The sequence below is a fragment of the Sus scrofa genome, chromosome 3 (genome assembly GCF_000003025.6).
Source record: "Sus scrofa isolate TJ Tabasco breed Duroc chromosome 3, Sscrofa11.1, whole genome shotgun sequence".
Classification (NCBI taxonomy): domain Eukaryota; kingdom Metazoa; phylum Chordata; class Mammalia; order Artiodactyla; family Suidae; genus Sus; species Sus scrofa.
Genome location: NC_010445.4, coordinates 118921774 through 118938606, shown reverse-complemented (window position 1 = coordinate 118938606; position 16833 = coordinate 118921774). Strand labels below are relative to the sequence as shown.

The 16833-nt window shown below is 38.2% G+C and overlaps 1 long non-coding RNA gene across 1 annotated transcript in view; it reads right to left on the bottom strand.

Annotated features, from left to right (window-relative positions):
- Nucleotides 5977-16833, bottom strand: part of LOC106509893 — a 164770-nt gene continuing 153913 nt past the window's right edge. The window contains exon 4 of the long non-coding RNA XR_002342967.1: nucleotides 5977-13665. This is a non-coding gene — a long non-coding RNA (uncharacterized LOC106509893). The remainder of the gene's footprint in view (nucleotides 13666-16833) is intronic.

Below are 16833 nucleotides of genomic sequence, written 5' to 3'. Positions count from 1 at the left end.
ACATACAAAACTTGTGAGCGGCAACTAAACCAGAACTTACAGGGATATATACATCAGCAAAAAAATATACATATGAAAACCTATAAGCTAAATGTGTAACTTAAGATACTCTAAAGAAAGCTGAGGGAAGGAAATAGTATTAAAAAGCAAGACAAAATGGATAAAAAAAACAAATTCAAAACTTATTCTTTGAAAGACTAATAAAATAGTCAAGTTCATCACAAAATTAGTCAAGAAAAGAAAATTTAATGGAATATAAGTACCGATACAGTAGAGAATTTTTCCAGTCTTTATAGAATGTTGGGAATATTTTTTATGCCAGTAAATTTGAAAACTAGGGTGTGATGAAAAATTTTACAGAAAAAAGTGGTAAATTATTAACACTAAGAGAAATAAACTGAATATGTTAAAGAAATTGAGAGTTAAAAAAATTTATCTCACTACCCCCACCGTTTCATAACCCTTGCCTTGCCACAAGCTCAAACATCTACACCATCAGACTCAGACAGTTTTATAGACAACTTTTACTAAAGCTTCAAGGAACACAAAAGCTCTGTCTTATACAAACTGTTCCAGAGAATAATAAAAGAAAGAATTCTCCCAAACTTGTTTTATGAGGCTAGGATGACCTTGATTCCAATACATGACAACCGAAGAAAACTGTAGACAGATTTCACATACTAACACAAATGCTAATATCCTCCACCCAGAATAAACAAAACCTTTCCACCTTCTTCATCCCATAGTATCAGAGACCAAGAGGAGATACTTACAAAAATATGTAAAGCAGCCTTCCCCAGTCACCCTTTATCTTAGTCAAGAATGTGGACTACTGGCTACTCTCCCCAAATGAGATCAAGTGGGCTCCACTCGCTGGATCTATGACCACACCCTCCATCCTCAGGGTTTCAACCTCCTCCTTCAGGATCAGGAAGCAAGAGAGGGCTCACTAGCACTGAATAAGGATTCCTAGTGGAACTAAGTCTATGCCTCCCAGACCTTTGGGCCTCTTTTAACAGGGTTAAAATAGCACCCACAGGTTCTGTGTGATAGGAACTGAACTCAGAAGTCACCCCTCCATCTTAACAGGTAAAGAGCTGAACACACTGAAAAATCAGTATTTCTTGGACCCACAAGAGAAGGTAGGACGCAGAGGAAATCATGCCTTCCAACCCTGGAGAGACAGACAGGAAAACGCAGAGTCATGGCTCACCAGAACAGAGATTCGTGAGCTAAAACTGCAATAGGAACCAATGCAGGGTAAGAAAAGTTGAAACATAATTGATCAACTGCTAGAATCTCAATGTAGACAACTCTTAGGGTTAAAAACTCCAGGAATAACCAGTCACTGGGGGGGTTCCAACAATTTTTTGAGACTTTACCTCCAAGTGTTTGACCAAGTTTTCTACAGCAAATTTTGGAGAAAAAGCTCCTTGTGCTTCCGGCAGAAGAAGGGGAAAAGAAACCAATTTGAAATATACCAGATCATTCTGTTCTTATCAAAAGCTGCCCATAGGAAAAACGAGTGAACCATAGGCTAACCTGGTGAGGTATTACCAGAGTCTAACTGATCTAGGGGAAGGGAAATACTCAACTCCAGACATCTTTAGCCTTTCACAAGGGAGAAGGGAACTACCCAACTCCAGCTCACTCTAGCCATCCTGTTCCATGAAAGAGGGTTGGGTGGAGTGGGAACTGAGAAACAGTTGTGATGCTCATAGTCCAGAATTATAGGCTTGCTAAAAGATGGACACTTAATTATAGGACCATGTAACACTGCCCCTTCCCCCACATCCCACCACCATATTACTAAAGGCCTCTTTACAGCAGTTCCTTTGAGCTGGTACTTCATGTCCGGTTATCAAGAAAAAATTACAGGGCATAGAGAAGATTAAAAAACACAATTTGAAGTACAAGTATCAAAAATAGACATGATAGAAATGTTGAAATTATCAGACTAGGAATTTAAAATGAGTGTGATTAATATGATAAGGGCTCTAATGAATAAACTAGACAACATGCAAACAGATGGACAATCTTAGAAGAAATATGGAAATCCTAAAACACCAGAAAAAAAAAAATGTCAGACATCAAGAACACCATATCATAAATAAAGAATGCTTTTGATGGGCTTATTAGTAGACTGGATATGGCTAAGGAAAGAACTTCTAAGAGAAGACATTAATAGAAACCTTCAACTCTGAAAAGCAAAGAAAACAAAGACTGAAAAAATAGAACAAATATTCAAGGACTGCAAGACAACTATGAAAAGTTTAACATCCACATAATGGGAAAGCCAGAAGGGAAAGAAAGAAACAAAAAATATTTGAAACAATAAAGATTAAGAATTTACCTCCAGAAGTTCCCATTGTGCCTCAGTGGGTTAAGAACCCAACTAGTATCCATGAGGATGAAGGTTCAATCCCTGGCCTCGTATGGTGGGTTAAGGATCCAGGGTTGCCACAAGCTTTGACATAGGTTACAGACACTGCTTGGATATGGCATTGCTGTAGCTGTGATGTAGGCCAGCAGCTAAAGCTCAAAATCAACCCCTAGCCTGGGAACTTTGCTATGCTGCAAGTAGGGCCCTAGAAAGAAAATATATATATTATATATTAGTAAAAAAAAAATATATATATATTACTATAAAGAATTTACCTCCAAACAATGTCAGACATCAAACCACAGATCCTGGAATCTCAGAGAACATCAAGCAGAGTGAAATGCCAAGAAAAAAAACTGATCTAGCCATATAGTTTTCAAACTACAAGAAAACAAGATAAAGAAAAAGTGCTGAAAGAAGTCAGAGGAGAAAAATACCTTAGAGGTACAAAGATAAGAATCACATCTGTCTTCTCTTCAGAAAAGCAACTTAAGCAAGAAGAGAATGGAGTGAACTATTTCAAGTGTTGAAAGAAAAAACCCACCAACCTAGAATTCTGAGAAATTAAAAACACTTTCTCACGGAGGTTCCCCTGTGGTGCAACAGGCGCAACACATGGCCACAGCTGTGGTACAGTCTGACACTGTGGCATAGGTTTGATCCCTGGCCTAGGAACTTCCAGCCAAAATAACTTTCTCAGACAAACAAAAAATAAGAGATTTTTTCTTCTAGTAGACTCGCCTTGCAAGAAATGTTAAAAGAATATTTTTTAGAAAGAAGAAAAATAATATGGATAAGATACTCAGATCTACCTAAAGAAAGAAAAAGCGTCAAAGAAGGAATAAGTGAAGGTAAAATGAAAAATTTTCATTTTTCTTTTTTTTCTTTTTACAGTCACACCTGTAGAAGTTCCTAGGCTAGGGGTCCAGTCAGTGCTGTAGCTGCAGGCCTATGCCGCAGCCACAACAACACCAGATCCAGGCCACATCTGCGACCTATGCTGTAGCTTGCAGCAACACCAGATCCTTAACACACTGAGTGAGGCCAGAGATTGAACCTGTATTCTCATGGAGAATAGGCTGGGTTCTTAACCTGCTGAGCCACAATGAGAACTCTTTTTCTTATTCTTTTTGTGTGTGTGTGTATTTTTTTTTTTTTAGGGTCACAAAAAACTACAAAACTTAAAGAATACTTTAGAAAACCTATGTGATTAGAGTTGGAAAGATCAGTATGCACTCATGTTTAGCTTAATATAGACACACAGAAATATTTATAGATACGTTTATATGCATGGGTTAGTAGGCACTCATGTATTTTCTTGCTCTGTCAGCTGAAAGGGCCTAGAATCAATAATACCCTGGTAGCAACAAGCACACTTAGCACCTAGATCTTGGTTTCTACTACCCTTCTGCAATAAAAGGAACCAGAGCTCCTTGGGGAAATGCCTGAGCATTCCAGGGAAGGGGTGGGAAAATTTTAAAGATGAGCCTGGAGCACCCTGTACTGTCAGAAAGTAAAGAAGTATTAAAAAAAAATTAATAGTAATGATGAGAGTTTGTCAATCAGGCACAGGATCCACCTTGAAAGGGTTTCCAGTGCCAAAGCTGGACTAACTTGAGCAAGAGAAAAATAAATGGTATTGATTATAATCCATAGTATAAAATGAGTTCACACTGATAAAAATTAGTAAATGAATAAATTAATAATGGGGGGAATAGAAAAATATTCCATACAGAAGAATTCCAAATAATTTATGAAGATATTCTGTCTTCAAAGAAGTGAGGCATAACTCCTCACTCTAGACGTAAGGGCTGTATTTAGTCACTTAATTCCAAAAAGTACAGTACGGAAAGAGGGGGAAAAAAAAGAGTACAGGGGAAGCACCTGACAAATACTACCTCAACCAGGTGATCAACATAAACCTCAACAGTGATGAATCATGTTCACAGTATGTACCCTTGATCTGATGTGATGAGAAAGGCACTTGACCTCTGTGGTCTTCCTCCTCAAAGTCCGTAAACAGACTAATCATATGAAAAACGTCCAGAAAAAAAAAAAAAAAAAGAAAAAAAAAGAAAACCCAGTTGAAGGACATTCCACAAAAAAATATGAAAAAATATGACCCATACTTCTTAAAACTCAAGGTAATGAAAAATAAGTAAAGTCTGAGGAAACTATCAGAGCCAAGAGGACCCTGAGAGGACATGAAAGTCTGCTATAGTATCTTAGATAGGATTCTGGAAGAGAAATAAGTACATTAGGTAAAAACTAAGGAAATCCAAATAAAGTGTAGATTTTAGTTAATAATAACATGTCAGTATTGATGTATTTATTGTGACCTATGTACCATATTAACATAATATGTTAATAATAGGGATGACTAAATGGGGGTGTGTATGGGAGCTCTCTGTGCTATGTTAATAAATTTTCTGCAAATTTAAGGCTACTCTAAAATTAATTACTTATTTTTAAAATCAGAGAAGTAAATAGATTGCCCAGTAAATTAAAAATCAGTTCAACTTCAGTAATAAACATGAAATACAATTTTTTAAAAAAAGAAAAGACAGGTTTCTGATGATCTTGTACCAGACCGTCCTTCCAAGAGCATCTATAAAAGATGAATAATTTTTTAAAAAATTGTTTAACCTATTTCGACAGGAGCACTCGTTCTACCTCTACCTATTAGAAGGCAGCCAAGGACTTGAGGAACACTGGTAAACATCCTTATCCAATAAAGTCTGACAAATATATACAGTTGTATGACAACCCACAAACTATATGGAACATTTCCATCAAGCCAACAAATTCTCTCAATTCTCTTTGTAGGTAAGCCTCCTCTCAAACCTAGAAAGACAACTGCCGTCTTTCTGTCACCACACTTGCCTTTCCTGGCATTTCATATAAATTGTATGCAGCACAATTTATGCATGCAATATACAGACTTCTGTGTCTGTTATTTTTCTACTTAGCTTACTGTTTTTGAAATTTAATCATGTATATGGGTAGCAACATTTTGTTCCTTTTTATTGACAAGTAGTTTTCCTTTATATGTATATATCACAGTTAAAAAAAAATCTATTCACCAGTTGATGGGTATTTCGGTTGTTTTCCATTTAGAATGATTATGAACAGAAGTACTATGAGCATTCCCAAACAAAACACTGCATGCACATGTTTTCATTTCTCTTGGATAAATTTGAGAGAGTAGAAATGTTGGGTCATGTGGTAAGTGTATGGTAACTTTATAATAAAATGCCAAAATGTTTTCCAAAGTGGCTATAACGTTTTTCATTTCCACTTGCAATATGTGAGAATTCCATTTGCTCTATATCCTCAATAATACTCAGTACTTTTTAAATTTAGCCATTCTAATAGGTATGCCGTATCTCTCTCTCTCTCTTTTTTTTTAAGGGCCACACCCACGGCATATGGAGGTTCTCAGGCTAGGGGTTGACTCAGAGCTATAGCCGCTGGCCTACACCAAAGCCACAGCAACCCAGGATCCAAGTCACATGTGTGACCTACACCACAGCTCACGGCAACTCTGGACCCTTAACCCACTGAGCAAGGCCAGGGATTGAACCTGCGTCCTCACTGATGCTAGTCAGATTTGCTTCTGCCATGATGGTAACTCCCTATGCAGTGTATCTCACTGTGGTTTTAATTTGCACTTCTCTGATAACAATGACATAGAACATCTTTTCAGGTGTTACTGGACACTTACGTATCTTCTTTGATGGAGTTTAGATTGTCTTTTAAAAACAAATTAGATTGTCTTTTTTTCTTTTCTTTTCTTTTTTGATTGTATGAGTTCTTTATATCTTATGGATACAAGTCCTCTTTCAAATATATATTTTACAAATATTTTCTCCCAGCCTGTGACTTATCATTTAATTTTCTTAATAGGGCCTTTTCTTACAGTATATTTTGAAAAGCAGAGGTTTTTATTTTGTTATCTGTGCTTTTGCATGCTAGTTAAGAAATTTTTTGCCTAAGAGGAAAACAGTGCTAATATTAATGAAATACATGTCATCTATTTTCGAAAGGAGACAGTCTGAGTGGCTGACTGGTAGGCAGACAGCCAGTCAGGCTGGATGCTAACAGGGTGTGTAGGTACCTAGGGGTTCAGGACTTTTGGATAAATACACTGTTCTCACCATAGGTCTTTGCAGCAAAACCAGACCCATGTAAACTACACTGATCTGAGTCTTCATGTTCTCTGCTCCTCTACAAAACAGAATCTCTTCCGTCCTAATAGCAACAACTTCCACTGTATGGCCCTTTGTATATTTCAAAGTGGTTTTAAATATTTTAATTTATTTGATCCCTCTAGCCCTATGAAGTAGGAATGAAAATTCCACTGTTTTGTTTTTTGTTTTGTTGTTTTATCTTGTTTAACACACAAACTTCTACTATTCTGTATTCATAATTGAGAATTTAAGTGACTTGCCTAAGGCGACATAAATATTGAGCATTGAAGTTAGGACTGAAGCCCAAGTCTCCTGACACAACACATGATGTTTCCTGCTTTTTTGGTGTGATTGCTTAAGTCACTGTGGCTAAACCCAAGTCCTCTCTGTGGATGTGGTCAGGCCAAGGTGGAGACATTGGGTTAGGGATAGAGGTTATTCTTAAAGAACCCATGTGTGATGGAATATTATTCAGCCATAAAAAAGAATGAAATAATGCCATTTGTAGCAACATGGATGGACCTAGAGATAATCATACTAAGTGAAGTCAGTAGGACAGAGAAAGACAAATATCGTATCACTTGTATGAGGAATCCAATAAAAATGATACAAAATAACTTATGTATAAAACAGAAAAAACTCACAGATTTTGGAATCAAATTTATGGTTACCAAAGGGGAAACCATGAGGGGAAGAGATAAATTAGAAGGTTGGGATTAACATATACACACTACTAAGTATAAAATGGATAATTAACAAGGACCTATTGTATAGCACAAGGAAATCTACACCATATTCTATAATAATCTAGTTAGGAAAAAAGAATGACTATATGTATAATTGATTCACTTTGCTGTACACTTGAAACTAATACACATTGTAAGTCAATTATATTCCAATAAAGTTAAAAAAAAGAGAGAGAAGGTTTGGGACAACCTGATAGTGCTTTACAATCCCATGTCAAAACAAAAGTCTTTGTGACATGGTAGGAAATTAGAAATGTGAGCTCTGAATCCAGTTTGGCCAGTGTTAAAAATTTTTATCTTCTCAGTTAACGTGTTCCCCTAAAGTATTTGAGATAAATGGTCTCTCATTATATATGAATTTCTTAACCCTGATAATCAGTGTCCTCCTAATAATACAGGCTAAATTTTTTGGGGGGCATTTATACACCAGAAACTGTAACCCATTTTATTGACTGTTTTTAAACCTCAAAACATCTCTATGAAGTAGATAATCTTGCCCAAATTTAAAAACAACACCAATATCAACAAAAAGAAACAGGGATTATATTTTGCCTGAGCCCCCACAAATGTTGGGGATTCAAGACTTTCTGACTCCAAACACACACTCTGAGGCACTGCCTTTCATATTTAAAATGAACACACTAATTCCTACTGCATTAATTTGCTTTGCAAATTTGGAACAATTCATGTTAAAGTAGACTTTGAATACTTGTCTTTACTCAATTCCTCCCCTTCTCAGTGTAAGAGAGGATAAAAGCTTCTAAGCAGGCATGGGTGGGGTCTTATGATTAATCCTTCCTAATGGGTTATGGACAGAACAGACTTGTGGTGATTGGGGGATGGAATGTTTAATTGTCAGTACTGGATCATTCAGTTCTCATTCTGCCTAAGAGATTATGAAAGTGTGTGATGATATGGAAGTGCCATAAGTTTCAAGTACCCTGGAATGTTGAGCCAACACATGGTGGACAGCTGCCTTGGAAAGTTTCACAGAATGAACTTTGTATGAGAGAGAAATAAACATGTCTTAAACCACTGATATTTGGGAATTGTTACCATAGCAAAACCTAGAGCATCCTCATCTATACAACATAGCACCTGGGGTTATAGTGACAGTCATATTTTAGTGGTGGTTGATCTTGATGCTATTGTCCAGAAAGACCATCAAGCCATTTCCCAAAAGCAACACTTGTGTAGCCCTTGACCTCTCTTTCAAAGAGCGGCAAAATAATATTTTCATTATCAAAGTAGCAAAATTAAAATGATGCATTTGGAAAACATAATTCAATGACATAGACAGGGAATGGATATATTGTCTGGAGTGTTTAGCAGAAGTTTAAGCATCAGATAAGCAGTCTTTCTCTTTGAGATGATTCTGGAGGCTCTCAATCTACTTACAAGTAATTATAAAGGCATTATACTCACAAGCACAAATGGATTACAAACCATTCCACCACTAAGTAAATTTAAGCAGTCTTCTTGATCTCTATCAGGAAGGCCTTCCCCCCTTAACAAGTTCCACATTGCAGACAAACCTTTCTGCCATCTGTGCGAAGGGAAACATGTGGCAAGAGCCTGCATTTGAACATTTTGCCCTCAGTAAAGAAAAAGACCTTAGGGAATTTCTTTTGGAAAACCACCCTCTTGGCACACAATTCGTGGCCAATGTTTGCCCTTTGTCCCTTGTGTGAAATGATCTATTTTGATATGAATGTCACTTTGAATAAATGTGTATGAGATCATATTTACATATGCTAACCGCTAGTGTGGTTTCTAGCGGTGATGGTGATGGTGGTGCCTCACTGAGAATTTTAACTGGGTGATGATTTCAGTGTCTTCTAAGCCACAAAAGGAAATGAGCCATCTTTTAAAGCCTTCTCCACTATAGTTGCTACATGTGGCACTGTCTTCCTCTTCTTTCTTCTTAAAGCTAACTCTTACTGACTCTTCTTAGATGCTTTCTCTGTCCACCCCACGGAGGTTAAGTAACTCTTTGTTTCTTTTACCCCTCTCCCAGCATAATACAAAGGATATTCGGATATGATGAGGTTACATATAATGCTAGAGCCTTCTTGCTGACTGGAGAAAGTCTAACGATGTTTCAAAGTTGCATCCTTGTGTGTATATTCCCTGTGCCACAGGGACCAACTTTAATAGGCAACTTAAAGGAAGAAGTGGAACATCTCACTATAGGTGATTTAAAGCATTCTCCTCCCACAGGCAGCACACATGAGATCAATTCTCCAGAAGCCACCGGAGAGAATTCAAATAGTTTCAAGAACTCTGAGATTAGAGAGGAGGAGAGAGAGGGCATCACAGTCATCGAACGAATAAAGGAGGCAGCTACATTTCGCAGAGCATACTTGATGTAATCAAAGCCATCCGTATAGATAACCATGACATACTCAGACGCTGCACTTTGATCAAGTGCATTGGCAAAAACTAAGGATTCAGTGAAACTAGTAACAAGGGTCCCAAGATGAGGCAAGAAGTAGACATCCAAACACACACATTTAACTGGAATGAGAACAAACATGACCCATACCAAAGACGGTCCGGTTCAAATTATAATCAGTTGCAGCTTTATAATTCAAACACTGCAGTTTGCTAGTTCACATTAGAATCATGGTGGGAGGTAAGGGTGAAGGGATATTCAAATCCATACACAAAAAATTGTACACATAAATCTGTTGTCTAATCAGCTATATATGACTCATTCTTAAGAAATTCTTCTATATCTTCAAATATTATCAGAGATAAATGAGTAGACTAGATGTTCCCACCTATTTCAGTCAAGTTTGAAACACAGGTGTTAGCAAAACTGATATTTTCCACTTTACAAAAGCCTGTCATAGGGAAGTATATAAATGCAAAATATATTAAATGTTGTAATAGCACTTACCGTGTTCTATGTATCTGTCCATGGGCTTATTTCTCTTGAGGAGAGTGTCTCACACATTTTTTATGGCTCACATGTGTAACATAACAGTTAATGAGTTAACACATTACTTAATACAACTGGCACAGCATGAAAACTATTATTCTAATCTTTGGGTAGAGAAAATTTCTTAAAATGACAAAGGAACTAGCAATACAAACTTGACATTTTTTTCATCTTAAAATCAAAATATCTGTTATGCCAAAACACTCTTCAAAAAGCAAAATGTTAAGATTGAGGCTGGGAGATACAACACACAGGACTGACATTAGCATAAACATAAAAATATAACACTTCTACACATCAAAAAGAAAAAATTCAAAAGACAAATAGACGAAAGACATAAATAGCTATTTTATAAAAGAGGAATTATGTAAGACCAATTAATTTATGAAAAACATTGGATTTCACCAGGGCTGAGAGAAATGCAAATCAAGATCATAGTGAGATGACATTTTAGAACCGTCTGATGGCAAAAATCAAAGGTAAGTTGGAAGAACCATGTTCTGTCTCTCAAAACTGGCATTATTTCTTTTTGTGCAGTACAAATGGAAGACTCACCGACACACATAACTCGTTATTAACTAACTACAATCTTTGATTAACACTGGCTAGTTACCCCAGCTCTAGATGACCAATGACATAGTGTTCTTATTTGACAGCAGGTTCCCCGTGTAAAATGTAGAACTGCTTTTAGAGCGTCAGAAAATTTGATTCGTGCTTGTCAAACATTAAATTGTAGTACATAAATAAAAACCAAGGAGTTCTCCTATGGCAGAGCTCTCATAAAACTTAACGGTATTCTCTTATGATCCAGTGTTTGTCATGGCAGGGGCCTGGGTTTCTGCTGTGGCGTGGATTCGATCCCTGGCCCAGGAATTTCCATGCGCCATAGGCGCAGCCAAAAAACAAAACAAAACAAGGATTAATATTTCTTCCTGTCTCCCCCATCTGAGTATTGTTTTATACTACATCGTTTTGTTACATTGTTTTATATTTCTTACAGAATCACATATTCCTAACAAATAAAGACTGATTTCCTAACCTCTTCGTATAAGTTCCAAAAAATTAATGATGGTTTAATATGCTTTTTTTAAAAAAAAGGTATAATGAACACAGTGTTAAGGATGGGAGTGAAAAGGAGATATAATGAGACAATCATTCACATACAATGTTTTTGTCAGTATTCTAGTTTCCACATAGGATGATGGGTACATTGGTAGAAAACAAATGAAGTTTAATTCCTAGATGGCTTCTCTAAAACCTAACTAAAATCCTTAGAGCATGAAGTTGGAAAGTAATGAGATTTACTTTGAATGCTTCTTCAATTTGAAGAAACTGCTTTTTGATCACACAAAAATAGCTATAAAAAATACATTTAAAAATTTTATGATACCACATCTTTTCAAAGAGAAGAGCAAAACTACCCAAGAAGAACCAAAAAAATGTCCATTATAAAAGATTGAATAAGAAAAAGTCAAAGTCAAAAATATGATGAGCAGTTTCTTGCAAATAAATATCAACAGTTTGGATAATGTTCCCATTCTATCATTGTGGAGGAAGATAAATGGGGATTATTCTGCCAATTTAGAAATATATTTTTTCAATTCCAAACCTCATTTTTAGTGCAACCTATAGGAACTAGGTCAAGGATTTTTAGTGTGATCCTCTTCCCTGCCCAAAGCCCACTCATACTCAACTATCAAAAACCTGAACTTCACAGATTCCCTTTATCATGCAAGGAAACTAAAGTACATCAGTCAGTCTATGTCCCTTAATTATTGACATTATTTAAATAAGTTTAAAGAAGGTTTACCTAATAAAATATATAAGCAAATAATATTATGTGTAGTCAAGGTCATTACTCATGGTTAAGGGCATAACATGGTATATTTCTTCCCCTGTACTTCATCCCAAGTCCTCTCATGTGTGCCACATCCAACTTCCAAGTGCTGCACCCCTAGCTCTTTTGCTGTCCAGCAACTCAGCTGGAATATGAACACCTAACATGCAAATGTCCAACGCATATGAATGTCTGACTTGCCCCATGCCCATGTGAAGGGTACTTCTCCTCAAACCCGATGAGCAAGAAATTTGACCTGAGCTACTAGTGACCACATTCATAGATGGAAACTGAGATATATTTCTCCACCTGAGCTCTAGGTTGGAAGCAGGAATCATCAAGGAGAAACACTGTGTCTATATCAAGGATGTCCATGGATGCTAATTTGACTCATTATATTCCTGAAATGTCACCCTAAAATCTGTCTCAGTGACAGAGTTGGTTAAGATCATTAATTTTTAAACTGGGGACTGCTTATATAAGTTAATTCCTAGGTCAAGTTATCAAGTGAAGATGTTTTCCCCAGATTATTACATCTATTCTTCAACATAAGAAGATGAGTTGAGGGGGAAAGCAAATTCAGCAAATATTTCTTACATCTTTACACTGCTATGCATTACCCTAGAAACTAGATAATTAAAGCCACAAGCTATTGAGTCCCAACTACGTGCCAGATATTTTGCATCCATTTTCACTAAAGTTCACAAAAACTCTCCATATCAGTTATGAAGTCCCACATTTTACAGATGATAAAACTGAGTTGTCCAAGTTCATAGGCCCAGTAGACCCTGAAGCAGGCGCCTGAATCTAGATCCATCTCAGTCTGAAGCCTGCAGGCTTTTATTATAAGACAGACAATTTTAAAGAAACTCACCAGCATACCGGATGGTTCAAAAAGCCACAGGTCTTTACAACTAAAGGTACACTGCCTTTCATGAACATTTGGAAACTATAAAAGGTCAAATCAAGCTCCTCTTCACCCCCATCTGTCTATTATAACAATGTTACATTACAAACTGAAATCTTCAACCAAGACCCCCTTAATGGCCTGATAAGGTTGTTCATTTTTCCCATATCCCCCTTTTTTCCAGTGTACAGACCAGCTCATCTCAGCCTGCTGTATGTTACACTTTGCTGGGCAGGGGTCTGTGGTAGGAACAGGTGGAAGAGACTCCTAACCTTTTTGATTACAAAAGAACTCACCAAGAAGCCAATTAGGTGTTTTGCGAATGGGCTAACAGCACAAATTTTAGCATTGTTGGTGTTTGGGAAGATGCTTTCTTAACATCAAATATCAAAAATATAATTTTATCTAACACATTCAACTTCAAGATATGCAAACCATTCTTTAGCAACATATAGCTTCAAGAAATCAGGAACATACATCTTTATATGAAAATAAAAACAAGCCACATGTACCCTACATGGAATTAAGTGGACAGAGAAATTAAACTGACCTTAAGCTATTTCCTTTTTCTTCTCCCTTTGAATACACACAGCCTCCTAAGGCTCATCTCCAGGTAGTAAAGCAGCATCTGTCAGCAGCAGGCCTGGAAAAGCCATCTCTAAAATGGAAAAAAAAAAAAAAAGAAAGAAAGAAACAGTTTGATGACCACATGTAAGGATGTAATCTGAGAAAGAAGAAGCTGAATTTAGGAGACTAGAGCATCACTTATAAAGAAGCAACCCGGGGAAGGGTGTTGGAGGGCAATGCTTCCAAACCGCAAAGTGCACATAAATCCCCGGGGCATCTTGTTAAATTCAAATTTTGACTCGTGAGTTCTGGGTGAAGCCTGAGATTCCCAGGTGACACCAGGCCACTGGTCCTCAGACCACACTTGGAGCACCAAGTTTATAGGGCATTTGGTTGTTTAATGGTGTCAGCTGACATTCTACAGTAGTAAAAGACAAAGATTAGGGAAGAACTGTCATGCCAGATGAAACGAGCGCAGGAAGGATGGGGTGGCAGCGTCTAAATGTACCTGGCCCACCTGCCAGGAGGTCATGGGAAGAAGCCAGAGTCCTGGGTCCTCGTGTGCTCCTGACTTGCTATAGAGTGTGGGCAGGTGTTCTCCTGGACTGACAACATGAATTCAGTCAACCATTCCTTTCTCATATAGCCAAAGGGATAAATACATGTTGGAGGGCTGTCATTTCCACCATCACTTATAAATGTATTCAAGAAGAGCATTAGGTTACCAAACATGTGCTCTGCTATGATCTGAATATCTGTTTCCCAAAAATGCACATTGAAATTCTAACCCCCAAAGCGATAGTACTAGGAAGCGTGGCGTTTGGGATGTGATTAGATTGTGAAGGCAAAGCACACACATGGAATTAGTGCCCTTATAAAAGAGACCTGGGAAAGCATCTTTGCCCTTTTCACCATGTGAGGACACAGTGAAGAGACTACCATCTAAGAAGTGGCATCTCACCAGACACTAAATCTGTTGGCACCATGGTCTTGGACTAGCCTGCCTCCAGAACTATGAGGAATAAATTTCTGTTGTGTATGAGCCACCTGGTTTATGGTATTTTGTTACAGCAGCTCAAACAGACTGATACTCTATGTGCCCTTTCTCCTCCTCCCCAGTCACTTTTCCCACTGTTTCTGGAAATATCTGAATAAGAGGCAGAAACTCTGGAACCAAAAATCTGCAAAGAGCTTTAAAGGACAGTAAGTATAAATATATCAGGCTCCTAATTAGATATGGCTTGTAAAACTCATCCTCACTCACTCCTGCCATTACATTCTTTCTCCCAGGGGGGAGGGTATGTGTGGCTCATGCTGCTCCAGTCTAACATCTCTCAGTTCTCAACTGTGTGCACTAAATTCAAAGGGACAGATATTCCAAGGTTATAGCCTTTCTTATTACAAAGCCTGGGGATAACGGCGGCATGTGACGTACTCTCCATCAAAGGCATCAAAATCATGGAGGCAAGGCAGACATGGGACATTCACTGAAGATCTAATGAGAGGAGCACTTGTCTCTTCTTATAGGTAATTACCATCTGGTTGTCCCTTTGACATTCATGGTCCCTTCTCAGAGAGACCTCCAGAGATTCCTCTGCTTCCCAATGGCCTTCGACAACCTGGTCCTACATCCACGTCTAATAGCATGTTGTGGCACAAGCTACTTCAAAACATGTTCTCATATAAAATATCAAATATAGCATGGCTCATTCTAATAATGTATTTGTAAAGAAAATGGGTTGAGCCAGTTGGTAACTCTATCAAATATCCAAACTCTCCATCCATCATCCCCACACACCCATCCAACCTTCCACAGACATAAGGATGAGTCATGGGCATGAAAGAAACTCAAGGCATGGGAAGCAAACACTGTCCTCAAAATACTCATAGTTTCTTAAGATAAGATGCACCATATGTTTTTCATTTAACATTCATCGATTTACCAAATCCACACTGAGCACTAATTACATGACAGGCCCTGTGCTAAGTTCTGGGAAAATCCATTAACGAGACGGACGTGAATCCTGCTCTCTCAAACCTCATAGTGTAGCGGGGGAGATAGAAGAGAGTGGCACAGATTATACTACAGCAGCTCAGGACAAAACAGGAGATGCAGGCAGGAAATGCAGCAGCAAATCTGTGCAGTGAGACCCTATGTCCTGCCTGCATGGTCAGAGATGGTACAAGGAAGCAGTGAAATCTGAATACAACTGGAATAAGTCCAAGGAATTCAGATATATAGGACCTTCTGAAAGGCTAAGTAGTTCCTAGAGGCCAGGGCAAGTTGAGAAATATTTCCCAACTGAAGTAGAAGGTTTCTGTTGCATATTTTTTTTTTTCTTAAACTGAGGAATATTTACCCTTGGGAATACTTGGTGGGCTGCCAGGAGTATACCAATCCATATGGTAAAATAATGAAACATCTTCCTGGGCCAGCAGTTTTACTAAAAGGCCATTTAAGACGTGTGTGTTGTGTGTGTGTGTGTGTGTGTGTGTGTGTGTGTAAGAGAAAGTAAATTTTACGTGAATGTTTAGAATATAACAGGAAACATCAAAGACATGTCTCTTGTGCCTTGGATCGCTTAGGCCTCTGCAAGCCACACCTTCTCCATGACTACCAGCAACCACACGCCCATTTCTATATGTAGAAGAATGTGTTTATGGGAAGGAAGAAACCGTGCTCTGCTGAGAGAAAGATATGCATCAGGTTTGAGTCATTGCATGAGAGATGAAATGCCAGACTGAGGTTATTAGGTTTCACTGATGATGCTGGAGGAGGAGGGATGGGACTGTTTGTGAACCGAGCAGGGACGTGTGGCACCAGCCAGATGACTGCATTTCTGGGTCCTGGTGGCTGTAGATGGGAGGATGCAGATAGTATGTGGGTCTTTATCTGAAGGCCAGGAGTGAATATGACAACATACCAGAGGCCACCTTGGAACTGGTTTGGGCAAGAAGTAGGCCCAGAGAGCTGTCCTTGTAGCAAAGCAGAGCTACCCCCTATCTTGGATATTGCTTGGAGGTGCCTGGAAAGTGGAGGTGCTTGGTAAAGATCTGAGGAACAGCAGGAACAAGTTCAGGCTCAGGCTCAATTCTCCAGGAGCAGGAGGGTCTCCTCTCCACATTGGCATCAGCCTTTCATCAAGAGGACATGGTGATTGCCTGTTACGGTCTTTCTGCTGCCAAGTCTCAGGGCAGGACAAGGTTGGGAGATGCTACCCCCAGGGTAGGGCCCAGATTTAAATTCAAATCATTGCTT